Here is a 21,518-nt window from a genome sequence, read left to right as displayed (position 1 = left end):
ATATTATATATTTATAAAAAGCTACTTTAGTCAACATTTAAAAATTAATCACGGAGCACTTAACTCATACTAGTGTCATCACAGGATACAATAGACGAGCAAAACATCATAGGTTACGACAATGGCTAACACAGAATTTGAAGAAATAAACTAGGGATTTAGCAATCAATTCATGTTCCAGGTACTGGAGTACCAGATATGCTGGGCGGCACTGCCGCAACCCCATTACCCTCAGAATAGGAACAACCCACCTCTTGCGTGGAGCCGTATAGAACTTACAGAAAAATACCACATGAATGGTAGATTGTGGAGAGGTGGAATCACATGGACAGGGGCATAGGTTTGAGGACCAATCATTTTGAAGTGGAAAGGAAAGCATACGATGTAACAAATTAAATCTAAAGCAGGTCAACAAAAATTTCCCATATTGATTTATACTGTAATTTAGGTACGGCTGAATTGTGGGCACAGTTTGGATTAAGAGACAGTGTTGGACTGATGTTTTCCAGGCCTCCTTCGATAGGCGCAATTCGCTCAAATGTGACAGGCAAGCTGTTCTTAGGACAGTTTTTGTTATGTCCGCTATTGCGGGGGGATCATCAAAATATTTCTCGAGGCCCATGTCCTTAAGAAATGTCTTAACATAGGCCAACCAATTGATCCTCCTCATGTTTTCAAGCTTCAGACAATCCTGCACAATTGCCCTTGTCAGGTGGCACTGGTCCGTAACCCAAATTCGCCGCCACAACATAATTGGTTGAATTTTTATTATATCCGAGAGGTAGTCTAATCCCAGTTCGTTATGGCATCCGTAAGTAGTCGCGCTTCTCGGAAGCGATAGCAGATACCTTAGAAAAGAGTTCTCAATTAGTTGGAGCTGGTCCGTATTCGCTTCTCCCCAGACCCCTGCCCCATAGGTTGCTGCGCTTATACACTTTGCCCTATATATTTTAATCATTTCTGACGGTGGTTTTTTCCCTAACTTTTGCGCAAAGGTTTTGAGCGCTGTTACAGTTCTGAGAAATACTAACTTACGAGATTTAATAGCTTCCCTCCATTTAAACTTGTTATCAATTAGAATTCCTAAATAAGGATATGTTAATGTTTGTTTAAGGGGCACTTTGTTAACACAAATTGTCTTCGGGTTTCTATGTTTTAAGCCAGCATGCATCACATAGGTTTTTTTATGTTTATTTTTAGATTCAGGCCAGCCATAAATGAACAATACTTGTCCAGAACCCGTTGAAGCTGTACTGGGGTTCGGGCAAGGAGAACCGCATCGTCGGCATATAGTAGGGCTGGAATATGCCGACGACCAATGGCTGGAAGGTCATCCGTGCCCTCGAGTAGAGCAGCCTCAAGCCCGTTTGTGTAAAGGGTAAAGAGGAAGGGGGCCAGAACACACCCTTGTCTGGCCCCCTTCTCTACACGGAAGCTATCCGTTAACTGGCCGTTAGTTCCGTATCTAACTCTCCCTGTAGCCCCCGTATACAGCTATCGCAGGAAATCTACAATCGGTGGATCAATACCCATCTGCAGTATGATTGTCCACAGCCTTGAGTGCACAACGCAATCAAAGGCTGCGGACAAATCAACATATACCATATGGAGAGAGGCACCTTTAGCATGTACATATTTCTCAGCCAAGAGCGTCAGATTCAATGCCTGGTCAACCGTACCCAGTCCCTCCCTGAACCCATATTGCAAATCCGAGATCACATTTTGTTGATTTGTCCACTCCTGGAGTCGCTCGAGAAGTATGCGTCCAGCCATCTTCCCGAGCGAGTCCAGGAGTGAAATGGGTCTATAACAGGATGGACTGTTCCTATCACCCTTTTTAGGGCTCGGACTCCTCCCCACTGTAAGTGGGAGGAGTTAGAGAACTAATGTTAAAGGAGAAAAAAAAGAAGTATCTCCTAGGGCTTTGGCCGAGAGAAATTCCACACATTCCTTAGCGTGTTCTGTCATCTGGCCAGTGATTCGTCTTCGTTGTGTTGTCGTTTTAATAGGCTTGAAGTGATAGGGTAAATGTAGTTTTGTTCCGCCATTTTGGGCATATTTCGTTCGTGCTCGCGCAAAGAAGTACATTAATTATAATTAGGAGCTGTCAGGGTGCCTCCGTAAGTGAATCCAGATGGCCGGGCGCGTTCACCATTCAGCAGCGCTCAGCGCGCAGCTGCTCCATGCCAGGCCGTGAAAGGGCTTCATTAGTTGAAGAACAAGAAAGAGTACTGCAAGGGAGCTCGAGATGGCCAGGGAGTTAGGCGGAGGCAGCCCGGCACAGACAGGAGACACGCACAGGATCACAGGTACGGAGCGGGAGCCGGAGCGCACAAGCAGCAGCCCCACCACACCTCAAAGCCAACCCTCGCGTCCTCTATATAAAGCCCATAGAGCCGTTCCTTTCAGTCTCGGTGACTGTGTCCTCTCTCTCTCTCAGTCTGCGTGTGGGCACCCTCCTTCCTTCTCAGCCCCGGAAACCCTCGGAGCCATCTCTTGACACATCAAGGTAGAGAACAGGACTGTCTTGTTTCCCGTTTTATTGGCTGCTGCATGTAATCTGCTACTGGTAAGGGCACGGAGGCCACACACATATCTACATATAACGACCGACTCTCTCCCGAGCTCCCCCTGCGTCTCCCCTCTGCTGCACGCTGCCCCCCTCTGTTTACCCCTGTCTCTGAGGCATTGTCTCCCGCCCACTTGGAGTGTGGCAGAACACGACACGTTGTTGTAAGCTATGATGGGATATTCCACGCCCCAAACAAAGCTGTCTGGGTAGGAAGCGTACTGTGAGAGCAATGGGAAATCAGGAGTAATTTCATTATAAATGTACGACTAAGACATTCACTGCACTTACGCGGGAGTTTTTAGAATGTGGTCTTAACCGGCCATATTTTTACATCTGTATATAATATATTTAAGTATACGTTAGGTGTGATTGTTTTGGGAAAAAGGTCTGTAAACAAGAATTTAGCATTGCAGTTGCTTTTAATGTGGCGCTCCAAAGCCCGCCGAAGCGCGCTGTCATTACCCTACTCTGCGGGATGCTGAGAAACCTAACGCGGGGCACTAGAATTTCGAGAATCTGGTTGGTCATTTAACGCTTTAAGGGACAGGTATGGAAAGTCTTCAAAGTGCCGTTTTAATTGCAGCTTTGTGCACATCATGGCTCGTCTGCCCAGCCCCCTCCTCCAGCACACAATGTTATCATGTTTAAAAGTGTTAAGGCCTCCAGAGGTCACTTTGGAATCATATGTATTCAGGTTGTTTACGGTAGGGCGCGTGCGGTTACGTTTCTCTTCGAACAGCCTCAGGCGCGCGACACCTTGGCCTCACAAGAGATCTGAAAACGTGCGTCATGTGACTGTCTCTCTTGACATTTTACTGTACCTTGTGTTTCTTCGCCGGTGTTTGCTCAGGCGATATGGCTCTGAAGTTACTTGTGTTTTATTATACTGTGTCCCGTTGGCCTTCCAACGACTAGTTTGTAGTGAGCACTCCACAAGTTACAGTTCCCAACGTGTACATTTCCAAATGCGAATACCATTACATTTGGTAAGTTACAGCAGAAGTGCCATCTAAAACATGTATGTATGTATACAAGTTTAAGTGTAGGCGCAGTATTCAACAGTAAACCTAACTGAAAAAGAAAAAAATGCCCCCCCCCCCCTCCCCCCCCCAAACCTGGCACCGCGGGGCATGGGTTAAGAGGGAGTACAGCCTCTTGTGTTGTAGATGAATAGTCTTACACTGAAAGGTTTAAAATATTTCAATAACACTTCCCTTCACTGCAGGTACTAAAGCGGCTATAATACGAATGCTCCCTTTTGTAAGTGATTTGTAGATCCTGACCCCTCCTCCAAAGTCCCTAGTGAAGAATACCGTTCAAGTCAATAGTTTAGAGTTCTGTCATGCAAATGAAGCGAAACTATACGCAGCTGCGTATCGCAGATAACAAAAGGATAATCCAGTTGACTTTCATAAATCAAATTGAAGACAGACTAATGGTTAAGAATCCCCTGTTCTCACTCACTCTGCAGGCACCAGCATAACACCGTCACACAGCCAGAAGAAATGTACCTTTGCGACCTGCACCTAAAGTATTTAACGCTTTCTTCATCTAAAAATATTGTAAACTAACAAAACCCAAGCTTGAAGAACTTAGTGCAAATTTATCTTCAGTAAAAGAAGTTGAGAACTTAATGAGCACTCCCTTTTTGGCCTCGCAATCTGCTTTCTGTAAGGAACGTGTCCCCGGGGCCATCATGCTAGGCTGCAGGTTTCCCAGATATTAAACATAATATAAATATATATATATATATTTTTGTTTAACTAGGTCTCGAGTAGGCGAGCTTCAGTTGCATTTTTTTCCCTACGAGTTTACAAGTTAATTTACTGTAAACGCTTGAACCGCATCTGCACTTTCACCTGTTTACTACATTGTGGCTTTTATTCAATTTTGTACAAACTTGCGGCACGTTTCGCTTTATTACTTATAGACTATGCAGGTCTAGAGCGATTAACAGACTGAATAGAGGCAGTGTTGAAAAATAAAATTCTGCAGTTGCCCTATGCTCAACTTTCGGCAAGGAACAACTGCCTTCACAAGTGCACATTCGCAAACGAAGTAGTTCCCTTCATGGCCACGGACTATCATGACAATGCACACTTCGAAGCCAAAAATATATTTCTTGCTTTTAGCTGCGCCCCATAAAAAAATTGAGAATACAAAACATTGTTTCAGTGAGTGCCTCATGAATTTCTGGTAACAGTAGTTATTTTTAACAATTCATCAGCCGCAGATCTCTAGTTCTTGCGTCTGTGCTCTAGTCTGACTGGCTTCTAGGGATAGGGTTTCTATTGGGCCTAGGGTTAGAGTTCTGATTGGCTCATAGCGCTAGGGTTCTGATTTGTTTCTAGGGATGGAGTTTCTACTGGACCTTAGGGTTAGCGTTCTGATTGACTTTTAGGGCTAGGGTTTAGATTGCTTCTTAGAGCTAAGGTGTCTATTGAAGTTAGGGTTTTGATTGGCTAATAGGGCAGTGACTGGTTGAAAGGCCCAGGTCTACCATTGGTGCTAGGGTTATGATTTGTTTGGCCTAGGTTTCCCATTGTCCAAAGGTCACTTAACCTAGGGCTATTTAACCTTCGGGCTCAGGGCGCCTCAGCTAAGGGTGGAGAGGACAAGGGTAGGTGCCTGTCTGGGCCAAGTCACATCTAGGGCTAGAAATGCTGCCCTTTTTAGGTCTCGGGACCTATAAGCTGTGCAAAGCACAGCTTCCGGTCCGGAGAAATTATGTTTTGGAGTAGGTAGCTATTGGCAATGTAAATGACTATGGCATTTATTCATGATTTTAAAAAAAACAAAAAAAAGTCATGAGCAATGCCAATAGCTCTACCTTTAATAATGCCGAGACCATTGCATTGTAAATGCTTGTATTTAAAAGGATTCACAACTTGTACTTTAGTACTGTATACATTGCCAACACACACAACAACACACCCCCAGCCGTCAATGAATGCTTTCACCATGCACAAACACCAACACCACACACTTGTCACCACTCAACACAACACACTCACCACCACACTCACTCCCCAGGCTCACCCCCACAGACTCACCACCACACACTCACCAGCACACAGAAAACAACACACACAACAACACACCCCCAGCCGTCAATGAATGCTTTCACCATGCACAAACACCAACAACCATCATCCATCTGTGCACGCTTTTACCAAGCACACACCCACCAGCCGTCAGTGCACCCTTCCACCAGGCACACACACCTCCAGCCGGCAGTGCACTTTTCCACCAAGCAATCGCAGTATGGTACACTTTACTTTTAAACATATTCATATAAAGCACAGCATGCCACCATTGGTAAAATTACAATTCAACCAAGATACTTCGACTACACACCACATGCACACACTCGATAACACATGGCAAAAAGACATTGGCATTTACAATGCCATTAGCTCAAACTCAAATAAATCCGAGCCCGATTGCATTTCTAATGCTTGTTGTAAATGGGGACCAGTATCGAGGTTGACCACGATTTTACCAGGCCCACCTCTTTGGCTGCGTTTAATACGTTTGTAAGAATCGGGGTCCAAAGGTGCGGGTTATGTTTGAAGAGATCTACTGGGACTGTGTCTGGGCCTGGCGCCTTCCCCCCTTTAGATAATTGTAATGCGTTTTGTACCTCTTTATGATCAAAACAGAGGGTTAATGGATATTTAACATGGGGGAGTGCTTCAGTTGAAGCCATCTCATGGGGATTCTCCATACGAAAGACCTCCGAAAAGTACTCAACCCATTCTCTGGCGTCAATAGCAACGTCCAAAGTTAGAACGTCTGTCTGAGCAAGGAGGAAAGGGGATCTCACTACCTGCCAGAAGGCAGAACTATCCTTTAGGGCGCTGCTCTTCTGTAATTGGTCCCACAGATCATCTTTAATTTCCTTTTTTCTATTTTTTATAGCTAAGGAGTAGGCCTTCCTTAAGCTAATAATCTCGTCTTTATCTCTTGTTTCCTTAGCTAAGGCCTTTCTTAATAATGTGTATGCTTTGGTGCATGCAGGACTAAACCATCCCTTCCTGGGCTTCTTCTTATGTTTGCAGACTTTGGTCAGTTCCTTCTTTATGACTTCAACAATCGCAGCATAGCTAGCTAAAATTTGGACCGAGGTAGCCAAAGGGTCAAGACACTTCATTACATGTGAGTTGCTTTCCTCCACTATTTTTGCCACTACTGCTTTCTGGTCTAATTTGCCCCATTTTAAAGTGTAACCATTCAGACGATCCAATACCAATTCTTGCTGGTCCTAAACATTGGACTGCAATGAATCTTCGTTGATTTGACTATTCCCAGTCTGAAGGGTCACACTTAAAGGAGAGTGATCGCTGAGTGCATTGTTAATAGTTTGAAAGTTCTTAACGTGAGGGGCTTTGTTAGTGGAAACTAGAATATAATCAATCACAGTTTGTGCACCTCTTCCATTAAAAGTTGGAGAAAATGCAGCTGCTGGGGTTTTTAATTCATTGGCAAAGCCCATCTCTAATTCCACCATTATCTCATACATTTTTATTCCCTCAGGCGTGTGGGTGAAATGTGTGAGCCCATTATCTTGTTCATCAATGATCCCGCAGTTAGGGGTATTACTTTTTAAGCACAAGTGCAAATTAAAGTCCCCTCCCCAGACTAAAATGTATGTCTTACTGGCGTATTTTAAACGCAGGGCTTGAAGGAGATCAAAGATCTCAACTACCAATAATATGAAATCGGATGAGTTCAAATTATTATAGAGATTAATTAAGAAATATACTTCCTGGGTAGATCTTTGGAGGGTAAGTAGTTGATAATTAAGTTCTACTTTCACAGGGGTAATATCATAGCAGGGCCAAAGGTTTGAGATGTAAGTAATTAGCCCTCCCTTACTCCTACCAGCAGTGGACTTTTTGGCTGGAGAGAAGTAGGTCTTATAGCCTAAAAGATGTATTGGTTCGTTAAGCCACGTTTCTTGTAAGCAGATAATATTGCTTGAGTTGGCAGTCTGCAGGTAACTAGTTTCCGTGTGCTTAGAGGCTAAACCTGCTATGTTCCAAAAAAGAAAGGTGACTTGTTTATCAGAAGCTACCGAAGTAGATAATCTAGGAGGCGTCTGCGACAGCTCATTAGTCGATGTCATAGGAGAGTATACCCTCCGTGTCTCAGTAGTTACTTTCAGGGTACTATCTATGAGGTTGGGACCATCTTTTGCAGATACTGCAGTAGTGGAACAGCTTTCTGGGGCAACTATACTATAATAGTTTTTAATGTGGCCTGTGGATTCCTTCACTGTGTGTGGTGTTAGTTTACTTAAATGCGTCAGACCTAAGCTATCATATTTGTTATCTAATAGTGGTCAATCAACCATCTCCAGTCCACTGTACCTGTTAAATGTTGGTATCCCTCCCCAAGTGTCCCTATATGGTAGATTTCTCCTATCCTTGCCTGCCCATACTGCCCAATCATTCCTTCCCTGCCTGGTGTATTCTGTGTCCCCACCCCATTGATAGTTAACTGGTTCATTCCAGGGCCAGAATAGCCCTTCGTTGTGGCGGGATGCTGATGGGTAAAAATAAGACAATCGTTTAGTTGATATCCCGTCAGGTTTACTCATCGAGCCCCACGAGCAGATGCGATCCGCTGTATGTGGGTCATCGAAATTAACTATAATACAGTCACCAGAGATTTTTTTTGGTTGATAGCCTATCCAGGGGACTCTACGCACTGCAGTAATCCTACTAGTACAGTTTTGTGGGAGTGGTCTATTATTGTTCAACCAATACTGGACCTTATTTTTTAGGGACCAGTTTGGTTCCTCACTATTGTAGGTCAGTTCAGGGACCCCTGTCATCACGACTACGTAGGGAGTTGCTTCAGGGGGTAGATTTATCGGTTTGCGCCCCCCTCCCTTAGGCCTTTGTCCCAGCTGACTATGTCTTAGCGGAGGGTCTTGTTGGTCCTTATTTGTCTGAGCTGGTTTAGAAAGGATTGGAGCAGGATTTAGAGTTACAGGAGTGGCAGCTACTGGGGGTATCTTTTCCTGTTGTGAAGGGACCTTATTAGCAATTTCTTTTTGGGCAGTAATTTTTGGGGTTGCGGATCCTGAGGGAATTTTCTTTATGCCTTCCGATTTTTTAAGATTGGTGTCCTTGGTTTTCAGTTCTCCTGCATTTGTTGCCCCCAAGTTCTTCTGATAGGAAGATGTCTTCAAAGTCAACGTTAGGACTGCTAGTTGTTTTTCAATAATTGCTAGACTCAATTGGAACGGCTGTAATTGCGTTTTTATTAGTTCTCTAATTTGAGCTAGCAAGAATTGGTCAGCACCACATGTATGGTTACCACCCCCCATTTGATTACCCGATATGTCATTGTTAGCACGATCGTCTGTAGTTCTATTTGTTACGCTAAGATCCACAGCCGTGGAAAGGAGATTTGTACTTTCATTATCTGTGTTAGGTGAATTAGAATTGTTCGTTGTGGAGCCAGATGTAACATTACCCTTCCCCTGGATGTTAGGTTGTAATTTATGTCGGGTGTTACCTGGGTTTAAGTCTTTTGTTTTCTTTCTCTTATTGATTGGCTTTTTCTGTTTTGGAATAGCGTCCTCCTTAATTCCCTTTTCTGCGGCTTGTGCCTGGTCGGTTAGCAATTGTGTCGCAAAGATGTCAGGGTTTTTTCAAGGGCCTCTGTGGTTTGAGAGTCCGACATAGACATTGTAGCAGAGAGATCAACTAAACTGGGAATACCATGTACATCTGCGTCTACTTCTAACATTAGTGCCTTCTCACGTTGATTAGCGGGAGTCTGGGCCATTGCCAGGGACCCGAGTGAGGATCGTCTTGCCTGTGCTAAATCCTGTGAGACTCTTCTGTCCAACAGTATTATCCCTTGATCTATGGCTGCGTTGGCTTTGATGATGAACTGGTCAATGGGACCTGTAAACTCAGCCATGCGTTGCTTTGTTTTGCTACGACTACCTCTAGGAGACATGTTAATAATTACAAGCACAACTGAAATGGTGGATACACATTAGGGATATATTTACGCCTTATATGTCTATATACAGACCAGCTGGTTGAAAGTCCCGTGTCTGTAGATGATAGCAGATGTTGGAGGGGGGCCCAGTCCAGTCTGTTCCGGTATGTGACGGGATAGGACGGGCCCGCCCTTGGCCCGGGCTTCGCCCGGCGTCCCGCTCGCGCCCCGCGGAGCTGATAATGCGCTGTATTAATAGCGCCGCGGGTGCCTGATGATGACGTTTGGCGGCTCCTGCCGCTCGGCCCCCTGGGTAGTGCAGTCCTCCACTCGGCGGCCACTGATGGGAATAGCGGCGGCGGGAGGACTGCAACGATGGTAGGATGGGGTCAAGGGCAGTGACGGTAGTGTTTGCAGGCAGTACTCCGGTCTGGCAAAGGGAAACAGCACAAAGATGCTAACGAGCCCCAGGAAACAAAAGCGTGACAGCCGCTCCGCCGATAATGCGCTGTATTAATAGCACCGCGGGTGCCTGATGATGACGTTTGGCGGCTCCTGCCGCTCGGCCCCCTGGGCCGTGCAGTCCTCCACTCGGCGGCCACTGATGGGAATAGCGGCGGCGGGAGGACTGCAACAATGGTAGGATGGGGTCAAGGGCAGTGACGGTAGTGTTTGCAGGCAGTACTCCGGTCTGGCAAAGGGAAACAGCACAAAGATGTTAACGAGCCCCAGGAAACAAAAGCGTGACACTCGTTTTTTGTGCCTTTCTGCCCTCTGTTCCACTCGTTTTTGCTTTGTTTTTTATGCCCTTCTGCCCTCTGTTCCACTCGTTTTCCCCTTGTTTTTTGTGCCCCTTCTGCCCTCTGTTCCACTCGTTTTTCCTTCCTAACCGGCGCCCTCTGATGCCTTGTCAGCCATCCTTCCCAGGGGATCCCTAATTCCACCATTGATCTTACCTGCGGTGGAAGGCACTTCTCCTACTGCTCCGCGCTGGCACCCGACGATGACGCCACAAGAGTCAGACTCTCAGGAGAGGAGTCTGCAGCTCCAGGAGAGGAGCGTCATCCTCTTCGCCCACCCCCACCCCAGCTTAGCTCCAATCCGAGCGGCTGGTTTGGGTGAGGGCGGGCAAATGGAGCCGGAAAGGCTGAAGGGCTACACGAGCTACTCCCGGTAGCTCGCAATCGACCGGTTGGAGACCCCGGCTCTAGAAAGTTTCAGTTTATTCGCCAGGTAGCGAGGAGAGGAGGAGTGCAAGGCGTTGTGGGTGATACAGGCAGTCTTGTAGATAGATCTTGCCTCGATAGGAAGCCAACGGAGGGTGGATAAAATGGGTGTGATGTGGTCGCTTCTTTTGGCCCCATATATGAAATGAGCTGCTGAATGGAGAACAGATTTAAGGGGGGACAGGTGGGATTTGGGGAGGCCAGTAAGAAGAGAGTTTCAGTAGTCCACTCTGGAGAGAACCAGTGATTGCACCAGGGTTTTAAGGTCATGCTCCGGGAAGAAGCGACAAATCCCCCAAAGAAGGTGCAGTTGGTTTCGAGCAGACTTTGCAATGGAATTCATGTGGGAGAGTAGATTGAGTTTTGTGTCGAGTATGGCACCAAGGGATTTTGCGCTGTTGACAATGATGGGTTTATTGTTAAATAGATTCATCTGATCCATCCATGATTGAACCGGGGAGGAGAAAGTGAGGAGGAGAGGAGGAGGAATTCAATTTTAGAGGGATTCAGAATCAGTTGATGAGTTAACATTCAGTTTTGAATGGAGTCGAGAGTAGAGCTTAGGATGGAGAGATTGTGAGTGGAGGCAACCTTGAGGTAGATTTGTGTCAGGATTACGCTACACAGGATCCGATCGTTGCTATATAGGGGTCCACCTCCTTATGTTACCAGCTCCCCGACTATTAACAGGGAGTTCGAACCATAAGGCGAGGGATAAAAAGGGGAGGGAAAGGAACAGCAGGGATTATAGGCTCTGAAAGACACAAACATGAGACACAGTTATACACAACATACCACTAAAATGCTACTCTCATTATGGTCTCACTAGGATGTTGGAATACCTGAAAGCCACCAGAACACACCTCCTTTTCAGTACAATGCCAGTTCATAAGCTGTTCCTTAGGAAAGTATCAAAGAATAAGTGTCAGAAGCCCAAAATCAAGAAACGAGAGAACAAGGCTTTCACCCCTGTGTACTACTCCCAGTACATCCAGAGGAGTTCGAAGAACAAGAAAACAGCTTGTTGCCAACTCAGGACTCTGAAGAGTTCTAGGAGTATTGTATCATCATAATCCTAAAGAGAGAGTCAAGGACAATCCTGTTAATGTTCTAACATGTTCATGTACACACGGTAGTCCATAGTAACACTACTGAACTCCGCTGTACCTAATCCAAATGAATACGCAAATGAAGAAACACGGTAGCTAGTGGCCAGCCCGACTCACAGAGCTCCGCTAAAGTAACAGAAATAAGACAAACCAGCAAACGGTAGCGCGTGGCGGAATACACACAGTGCTCCACTGCTTTCCAGATAACAATCCAAATTAGACTTAAAATTCACCACGGCAACACGTAGCAGGTAACTACTGTGTTCCGCAGCTATACCACGAATGCAGGGTCAAGTTCGGAACAGTAACGCGTGGTCGGCCGACACACAGCATTCCGTTCTAAAGTTAAGCGCAGCCACGCTTAACGGACTCACCGATCCTTTGGCTCAGATGGGGAAGCAAGATTCCTCGCAGAATAGCTGTCAGCAGGGTTCCGGGAAGACAGCGAGGCAAGGCAATCCGGGACGCCGGTAGACTCAAACAGGAATACTGAATTACGTGCATCCGCCTCAGCGTGCTTCCCCGTAAAGTACCTCCCTACTGCAAAGGTTCATGGGAGTTGTAGTTTATACGTCATGCAGGCGCTCATGCTCGCGAAACCTGACAATTTGAGTGTCATCCGCATAGAGATGATAGTGGATCCCGGATTTGCTTAGGAGATTTCCCAATGGTTCTAAATAGAGATTGAACAATGTGGGTGCAAGTATAGAGCCTTGAGGAACACCTTGACCTACCGCCAAAGGATATGAAAGACTATTCGCTATTTTGATCATTTGGGATCTATCAGAGAGGAAGGAAGCAAACCATTTAAGCACAGTGCCCTCCATGCCATTCTCTGTTGAAGAGTGTTAAGGAGATAGTTGTGATTGACAGTGTCAAAGGCTGCAGAAAGGTAAAGGAGAATAAGAAGACAAGACTCCCCAGAATTGAGTATCCGCAGCGCATCATCAATCACTTGTGGCAGGGCTGTTTCAGTGCTGCAGTTTTGAATGAAGCCGGACTGGAAATTGTCAAGAACATCATTGTCCTTGATATGACGAGAGAGTTGTTTCGCTACACATCTTTCTGTGATTTTCGCAAGAAAAGGTAGGTTAGTGATAGGGCGGAAGTTGTTGAGGTCATTCGCATCAGCAGTGGGTTTTTTAAGCAGAGGGGTGACCTGCCCAGTTTTGAAGGAAACAGAAAGGGAGCCTTGACAGAGGGAGAGGTTATCCAAAGTGGTCCAATAGGACAGAGAAAGGGTATATAAATAAATGGCAATGGCACAAGGGATGGGGTCAAGAGAATGGTTGGAGGGCTTTGTTTCGAGGATGCATTTGAGGAGGGCATCTTCGGAGATGGTCAAAGTTCTGTCAAATTACGCTCCTCTGGAGGGGTAGGATGACTCACCTGATCCACAAGTGATTTCACTTTTTGTCAAAAAATAAAGCGAATTCCGCAGCTTTCTTTGTATAATCCTTCAACTTGGAGTCAAGCAGGGTTCTGAAGTGCGTTGCTTTTCCAAGGAAGATGTGCTTGAGGTACTCAGATCTTGCTGAACGAAGCGTTGCCAAATTATTGGTGGAGGGCGCTTGTCTCCATTGTTTCTCCAGGAATCTTAGGTATTTCCTTTCTTCATAGAGGGATTTGTTGAACCAAGGTGCTGAGGGAGTGGGCCTTTTCTTTTTGCTTTTGAGAGGAGCGACGTTATTGATTTTGACTGCAAGGACTGTGAGGCATTGGGAGGTGAGTTTGTCAACATCTAGGTTCGGGTCTAGCCTTGGAAGTTATTGCAAAGCTGATTCACAGAGGGTACAGAGGTCAATATTTTTAGTGTCATGGAACCAGGAGGTAGCCCTCTTAGGTTGGCCGAGAGTTATAGAGTGTGATATGTGAAGAGAGGATGGGATGAGGAGGTGGTCAGACCAGTCTACATGAATAGGGGTAGCGATAGTAAGCATGCCTGTTTTTGAAATAACAAGGTCCAGGATTGATCCCTTAGAGTGTGCTGTTTCTGTGCAGTGTTGGATAAGATCGTTTTCAGAGAGAAAGGTGGCCAGCAAATTCGCAAAAGAGTCTTGAGACGAGCCCCAGTGGAGATTGAAGTCACCAACGAAGATCTGATTGTCACTTTGCGAGAATTGCTCACTAACGAAGTCAGTGAGTTCCTCCATAAACGAGGAACCGCTACAAGGCGGGCGGTAATTGGCATGGAATCTGAGGGGTGAGCGGTGGTGCAATTGAAGTTCAAGGGATAGGCATTCAAAAGTGCGGAAGGAGCTGTTAGGAAAAGTCTTAAGTTGAAGGGAGTTTCTAAAGATGACTGCAACATCTCCCCCAATTTTGTCAATTTTGTAATTTCTAAATAGAGAATAGCCTGTGGGTACTAGGAGATCAAACATAGAGTGAGAGGTATCATTGAACCAGGTCTCTGTGAGGAAGAGCGTGCCAATATTGTGAAGTGTGATGGTGTCGAAGATTTCAAGTTTGTATTTTATTGCAGATCTGCAGTTGTGGAGCAGACAGCGCAGCTCTGTCGAGACTGTTTTGGTGATAGGGGAACTTGGTCTATTAGGGGTGATAGGGATGTTGTACTTATATGAGGGTGCTTAGGAGGGTTTAGGTGGATGAGTAGTTCTGACAGAGGAGATGGTCGGAATAGTGTAGATAGTAGGGCTACTTGGAGATGAAAGTGGAAGAAGGGTGGCGTTCGAGGGCTTGTGTGGGTTAGCGATGTTTACAGACAACAGGTTATGCTTGGCTATTATGGGGTGTGGGGACGTGGTGCAACTCGTGGGAAGGTGAGTGTTTTCCAAAGTAATTGAGGTGTACGGAAAAGTGGAAATATTGGAGCTTAGAAGTGAAATGGTAGCTTCAAGTTGGGAGATGGAGATGATGAGAGAGCCTAGATTATTTTCCAGCGAGAGTAGGGCAGAGCATGGCATGTTGGGTGGCTCGATGGAAACTGGAGGGGGTGCAATTGGCGATGGAAGGCAGGGGGAAGTCAGGGGATGGGATGGGAGTTGGGGTATAGGGTTCAGAGGTGGGGAAAGGTGGTGGTTGAGAGCAGGCGTTGGTGCATCAGGTGAAAGGAGAGTATTGTTGTTGGCGTTGCAAGAAGGATAGGAATTAAGGACATAGTAAGGGGGAGGTAGGTGAGGAGCGAGGCAGTGGGGCGGAGAGAGGGGGGAGGAGTGTGTGATGACACAGGAATGAAGGAGGTTTGGGAAGAAGCGGGGGGAGGGGGTTGGAGAGGCCCTGTATGCTAGGTGAGGAGGCTGTGAGGGAACGGGCATCTGGCGTAGTGAGGGGGGTTGGGAGATAGGGAAATTGAAGAAAGGAAGTGGTTCTGCTAGGCACGAGGGAGGGAAAGGGAAATGGTTACCAAGGGGGGAAAGGGGGTAGCACAGTATTGGGGGAAGGAGAGAGATGCAATGGGTTTGTGGAGAAATCGGGGTACATAGCGAGGGGAGGAGGGGAAGGGAAGAGGAGGGAATAAGGGGACGTAAGGAAAGTTAACTGGGGGAAGGTTGGAGGAGAGGTGGACTAAAAAAGGGGGTGGCAGGTAGGGAAAGGGGGGAGTAGATGAGGTTGGATGGTGCAGATTGGCCGAGGAGAGGATTAGCTAGAGGTCCGGCTGAAGTGAGGAAGGGGGGGCATACTGTGAGGGGGGAAGAATGGGAGAGGGGGGCACAGGGGAGGCAAGAGGGTCGACCTGTGCCTCCCGAGGGTGCAGCCTATTGGAGTGTGGGGGATAGCGCAGAAAGCTTTCTGTAGCACAGACAGACATCATGGGAGTAGCACCATTTTACTCAGTGCCACCTGTCCCATAACAGAGAGTGCCAAGGTATTCCAAACGACAATTGATGATTCAAGTCCCACCACCCCTCCCCATATTAAGGTTGTATTACCGCTCCAGAGTATGAGCTACCTGAATCCGCAGGTATCAGAAGGCATGCCCCCTCAAGGGAGCACCCACATATGGAAGGGCCTCCCTGGCTATGATCTCCAGTGCTGGTAGCGGGAACACAGCGGTCTTCTGAGGGTTTACCTGGAGGCCAGACACAGCACCAAAGGTGGCCATCACCCAAGAGTGGGACAGCTATTCCAGACTGAAAAACGTATACAAGGGTGTCATCCACGTACATTGACATTGAAGCGACATTGGTATTTGTGCCCCGAATGTGGGGTCACCTTCGCACCATAGTAGCCAGAGCTTTCTAGAGGGTTTTGCAGTCAGCATTAATCATTGACAAGGGGCAGTAAGACCCCGGATCTGTAGGGTTCATATCTGGTTTAGGGATAATTACTATCAGCACCTCCCACATGGAGAGAGGAAGGACCCCCATTTTGTTCGCCTCGTGGAGGGAGTAATTGTGCTTTGTATTCTTGGCACCACTCTACCGTAAGACCATCAGGCTCGGGTGCCTTGCACCTGGGCATGTTCCCCGGACCTTCCTGCAGCTCCTCTCCCTGTAGGTCTGCCTCTAATTGCACATACTGTTCCCCCGTCAGTTTGGGTGAATCCACCTGATTCAAGAAGACTGCAATTGCCGCTAGAACCACATGGGTGGCATCACTATACACACTCATGAAATGTCTGTGGAGAAGAGAGTTAATGCCCACCTAGATGCACACTGTCCCTTCCTCTGGTATGACAAGACTCAAGATCTGGTGATGGGGCATTCCCTTTTGAGCAACCAGGCTAGCAGATTACATGGCCTGTCACCCTCATGGCGCTGGCGCTGCTGGTATTCTCGCTACCATATGGTTGCCCACACTGTCCCGCCCCGTGGCTCGCACTATAGGACTTCCTATGTTCTCGTCATCACACAGTTCTGCCTCTAATTGTCGACTAGTGCCACAGATTTTGGAAAGGCATTCTCTGCGGGTCACCACCTTCAGCGCGTCCTATTCCATACCCCAGGAGCAAGCCGAGTGCCAAGGTTGAGGCAAAGCAGCCTTCTGTTACCTTCCGAGGCCTTCCGGGTATGCACTATCGTGGAAGACATCAGGCCAAAGCCTCCAGAGCAGTACCCACTCCACTAACAATGTGGCATGACCTTAGAGATAGCATACCAAATATCTCGTCTCACCCACCTCCTGAGCTATGTTCTCAATCACCAGGAATCTATCTAGCCGGCTATAAGCATCATGTACCACAGTGTGGCAAGAGTACTCCCTCCTCTCAGGGTGTTGGATTCTCCGATCTCCACACAGTTAAGGTGAGTAACAGTGTCCCGGAGCTCGGCAGTCATCTGAGGCTTGGTGGCTCTCTTTGGTGGGTGCAGATCCATGTGTCCATCAAGGACACAGTTAAGTCTTCCACCCACAACAAAGGGGTAGCCAAATAGGCTGGGGCAGCTCCTCCGTTGGAGTGGAGGTGCGTCGCCCTACTTAAATTACCCCCAAAGATGAAAAACAACATGGTAATTAATTGCCATTTTATTTTTCATCCTCCCGTCCTGAACCGAGCGTCAGGATGGGGCTACTGCTGAATGACAGCAGCAGGGAGGAGGGAGGGCTGTTTGTGTAATTTTCAAAGTGTGCATGGCCCTTTGCCTGGCCGTCTAGCGATAATAATAATAATAAGGAGGTTTATAAAGCGCCTAGTTACGCCCACCGGCGTGTCCCCGCGCTGTAGCAAGTGAGAGATGGAGAGCCCTATACCCAGACAGAAGTTCCTAGGTCCATTAGTGAATGAACAAGTGTGTTTTCAGCTCTCTTCTGAACCTCATCTCAGAAGGTTCAACACAGGAGCTCAGTAGGGAGTTGATTCCAACTCCTGGCCGCCAAGAGCCGGAAAGATCTACCACCCATGCATGCTTTTCTGACTTTAGGAATCATCACCAGGCCAGTCCCGGTAGATCTAAGAGATCGAACAGGCCGGTAACAAGTGATGATGAGGTTCTGCAAGTGCCTTGGCCCAGTGCCTGGAATGATACGGTGGCACATGCAAAGGGCCTTAAACACTATCCGCTTCCTGACAGGAAGCCAATGAAGAGCATCCAAGGCTTTTTTAGAAGCGGCCCTTCTAGGAAGCCTAAGGACCAGCCGAGCCACCGCATTTTGCAGCACCTGAAGTCGATCAAGACTCTTAACTGTGGCACCTAAATACAATACGTTGCCATAGTCTAGACGTGAGGTGACAAGTGCGTGGACCAGCGTCCTCCTAGCTTCAGTAGGAAGAAGGTCCATGGTCTTGCGTAGACCCTTAAGGACGCCGAAGCACATTCCCACCACACGTCTAATCTGGGGTTCAAATGAAAGGTCTGAGTCTACCCATACGCCCAGGTTCTTAGCCTGGGGGCACGGAATAGGGACTGGGCCCAAGCAAGGAGGCCACCATGCCGATGACCACACAGACGGGCATCCCCCCACCACGAGCACCTCAGTCTTGCTACCGTTCAACTTCAGGCAGTTGTTGGCCATCCAGGAGGCGAGCTCCTGCATGCATGCTCTGAAGTTGGATGCAGCAAGACAGCTGAGTTAGAGCAAGTGCAGGCCTCCAGGGCACTGGGTAGTGCGGAGTGAGGCTGCTCTCCTGAATCAGGACGCTGCTCTCACAGCATGAGAGCAGCGCCCGGATTGGTGTCCACACTGCAGCATCCAGTTCCTTTGAAGAGGTCCGGAGCAGAGAATGTTGACATCAGTTCAGGTATGTGTTGTTTTTATTATTAATATTTGCACACACCCACCCCTCCTTCCCGTAGATGCCAGACGCCACTGCAAATAGGGCAGGAGCAGAGTTCTAAATAGGGCATAGAAATCCTCATCATCCGTGTTTGGGGCATACACGTTCAGCATACAGACCTCCTTACCATCCAACACCCCCTTGAATTAGAGCATACCACCTCTCCACATATGCCTTACAATAGATAAGCTGAAATGGGACTCCAGGTGCTTTCCAAATAGGCACGCCCCAGCATTGCTCGAATATGTGGAGTACATTTGACCCCTTGAGCAATTAGGAGCAGAAGGGCGACTCCTGGACCCAGAAGGCTATAGAGATCCTTTCATAAATTGTAAGGAGAGGGGACACATACTCCCTAAACAAAAACAAATGACCTATGTGGTATCCTCTTCTATAGGTGGCAATGTGGTAACGAGATTAAACTACACCTATACTCCACCGCACAATATGGTGGGAAAAGGAAAGACCTTTTTTATACAACCCTCACCCACTTTAGTAGTGGCATTGTTCATCATCACGTTCACCCTGACTCCTAAAGATAAGGGTGGGCTCCACCATATTCCAGTGAGCTCTTTGAAGAAGTGTTCTTTTTTTTGGGGGGGGGGGGGGGGGAGATATAAACTAGTAAATAAAAAATCCTCATCCACCACAAGGTATCCTTTTATTTGCAGGGTGAATGGGAAAGATTAAAACTGTAAATATGCTGGCAAGCAGGAAATTGTGGTGCTATGACCCTAAAGTAAAAACGCAGACATGTTTCTGCCCTAGTCTATTGGCCTAACATAGGTCCTGGGCATTCATCAAGGTGACAAAAGAGAAAGTGATCCCCCCAGTGGTGCACTATTGCAATTTTTACAGACAAAAGCGTAGCATGGAAAAGGTAAGCTTCTGCATGCAGAATAAACGTGACATACTTGCCGTGTTTTGGAAGTACCACAGCATCAAGTATGTTAAATATTATAAGGGGGCTTTGGGAGTAGCATCATGGGTCCCTGCCCTCTCCAAACCTGTTTGGTGTTTGCTCAAATTTCTGCAGGTAGTAGGCTTGGGTGGAGCCAGACTCACCCTCGACGTGGAGCATGGGGAAAGGATAGTGAATAAGATAGACTGATGGTCAGCTAAGAGCAGCGGCGGCCGCCACAGGTAAAAGTGGTGTGGTGGGGAGTGGCGGGTGGGAGGGGGAAAGTCAACAGATGACGTGATAGGTATAATTAAATAAATAATACCCATTCTGTCTGTCGGCTCCCCCTCCCCTGCCGTGCCCTGCCCCACTGCGCCTACCGGTGTCGCCCACCGCTGGCTAAGAGGGTGAACACAGTTGACAGTCAGATCTTCGTAGTTGGTAAAAATACCATCAAGAGTGTGGTCTGCAGTATGGGTAGGCAAGCACATCCACTGGAAGAACCCACGGTTGGACATGAATTCAAGGAGGGGGGCTGTGTCTTTACATGAGGGATCTTTCAGATGGAAATTAAAATCCCCCAGGATCATAATTTGATTGTATACCACATATAGTTTAAGAGTCTGACCCCAGGCCTCTAAAAAGTTGACCCGTGAGCCTGTAGTGCAGTACACCAAAAGACCAGAAAAGGTATAGTTGGTAGGAATTTTAAGCCTAAAAAAGGCGGCCTCCATAGAGTGCTCAATATTCACGGGCACTGAGTCTAAGGTGCAACAAAGTCCATCATGTGCTATAAAGGCCAACACATCTCCCCTGTGGCCCTCAAGGTTACATCAAGAGCTCGCTCATTTCAAGTCCATTAGCCCCCCTCCCGGACGCTGGCATCCCAGCACTGGGGCCCAGGCGATGACCGCTGACCATCCATCTAACAGTCTCAGCAGTCTATGCACACATCCCCCCAGATCTGTGACTGGGGGTGAATGTTTTGCCATTGTGCAACATTCCGTCCATCATCTTGTGTGTTTTGCTGTTCACCCTATGTGGGAAGGGTATGCCCAGACGTGTGTCCCGTGCTCACAAAGCCACTGGAGTCAAGCTATCCTGGCTGAAGACAACTGATAGCCAGAAACCAGTCCTAGGATGCTTGATTCCAGTCCAGGGAAGACATGGCTTGGCAGTTCGGTCTGGACTGTTCCCATAAGGCACAGGGTCAAGATTGATTTGCATATGGCCATGTCTGAACTGGGGTGGCTTGGTGAGCAAAATAACGATGGAATAAACTCAGATCTGTGACTGGGGGTGAATGTTTTGCCATTGTGCAACATTCCGTCTATCATCCTGTGTGTTTTGCTGTTCACCCTATGTGGGAAAGGTATGCCCAGCCGTGGGTTCCGTGCTCACTAAGTCACTGGAGTCAAGCTATCCTGGCTGAAGACGGCTGATAGCCAGAAACCGGTCCTAGGATGCTTGATTCCGGTCCGGGGAAGACATGGCTTGGCAGTTCAGTCTGGACTGTTCCCATGAGGCACAGGGTCAAGACTGATTTGAATATGGCCATGTCTGAACTGGGATGGCTTGGCGATGCAGCGCTCGCAACGAAATTTGTTTTATTTATTTGTATACTTACCTCCGTTAGACCGTAATCCAGAGTTTACTACCCTTCACCCTGCCCCTCCCATGCCCTGCGTCACCGCCTGGCAGCTCTCCCTCCAGGAGCCGCTACGGCGCCAAACCCAATTAACTAAATAAAGTAGACAGGGTTTAGTGTCAGAAATAGCACACCCTTCAACCAGGCGCTAATAAGGAGAAATGCTTTTTGTTCTCCTTTATTTATATGAACAACAACAAGGAGCAAAGAGGGAATTCAGGACCTAGGTCGCCCTCCACTCATCAAGTCAAAAAACCAATTATGACCTCGGTCACAGGCACTCTTCTCTTAAACTGTTTAGAAATGATATCCCACAAGTTGCAGTCAATTACAACTACCTCCCCTCTTTTAATGATTATGGGGTAGGGGGTATATCAATCTCGTGCCCAAATTAAAAAAGCCCGTCCCTTTAAAACAGACAGATGT

This window comes from Lissotriton helveticus, chromosome 4_1 (assembly GCF_964261635.1).
Source record: "Lissotriton helveticus chromosome 4_1, aLisHel1.1, whole genome shotgun sequence".
NCBI classification, from domain to species: domain Eukaryota; kingdom Metazoa; phylum Chordata; class Amphibia; order Caudata; family Salamandridae; genus Lissotriton; species Lissotriton helveticus.
Note: the sequence above shows the minus strand (reverse complement) of the source record.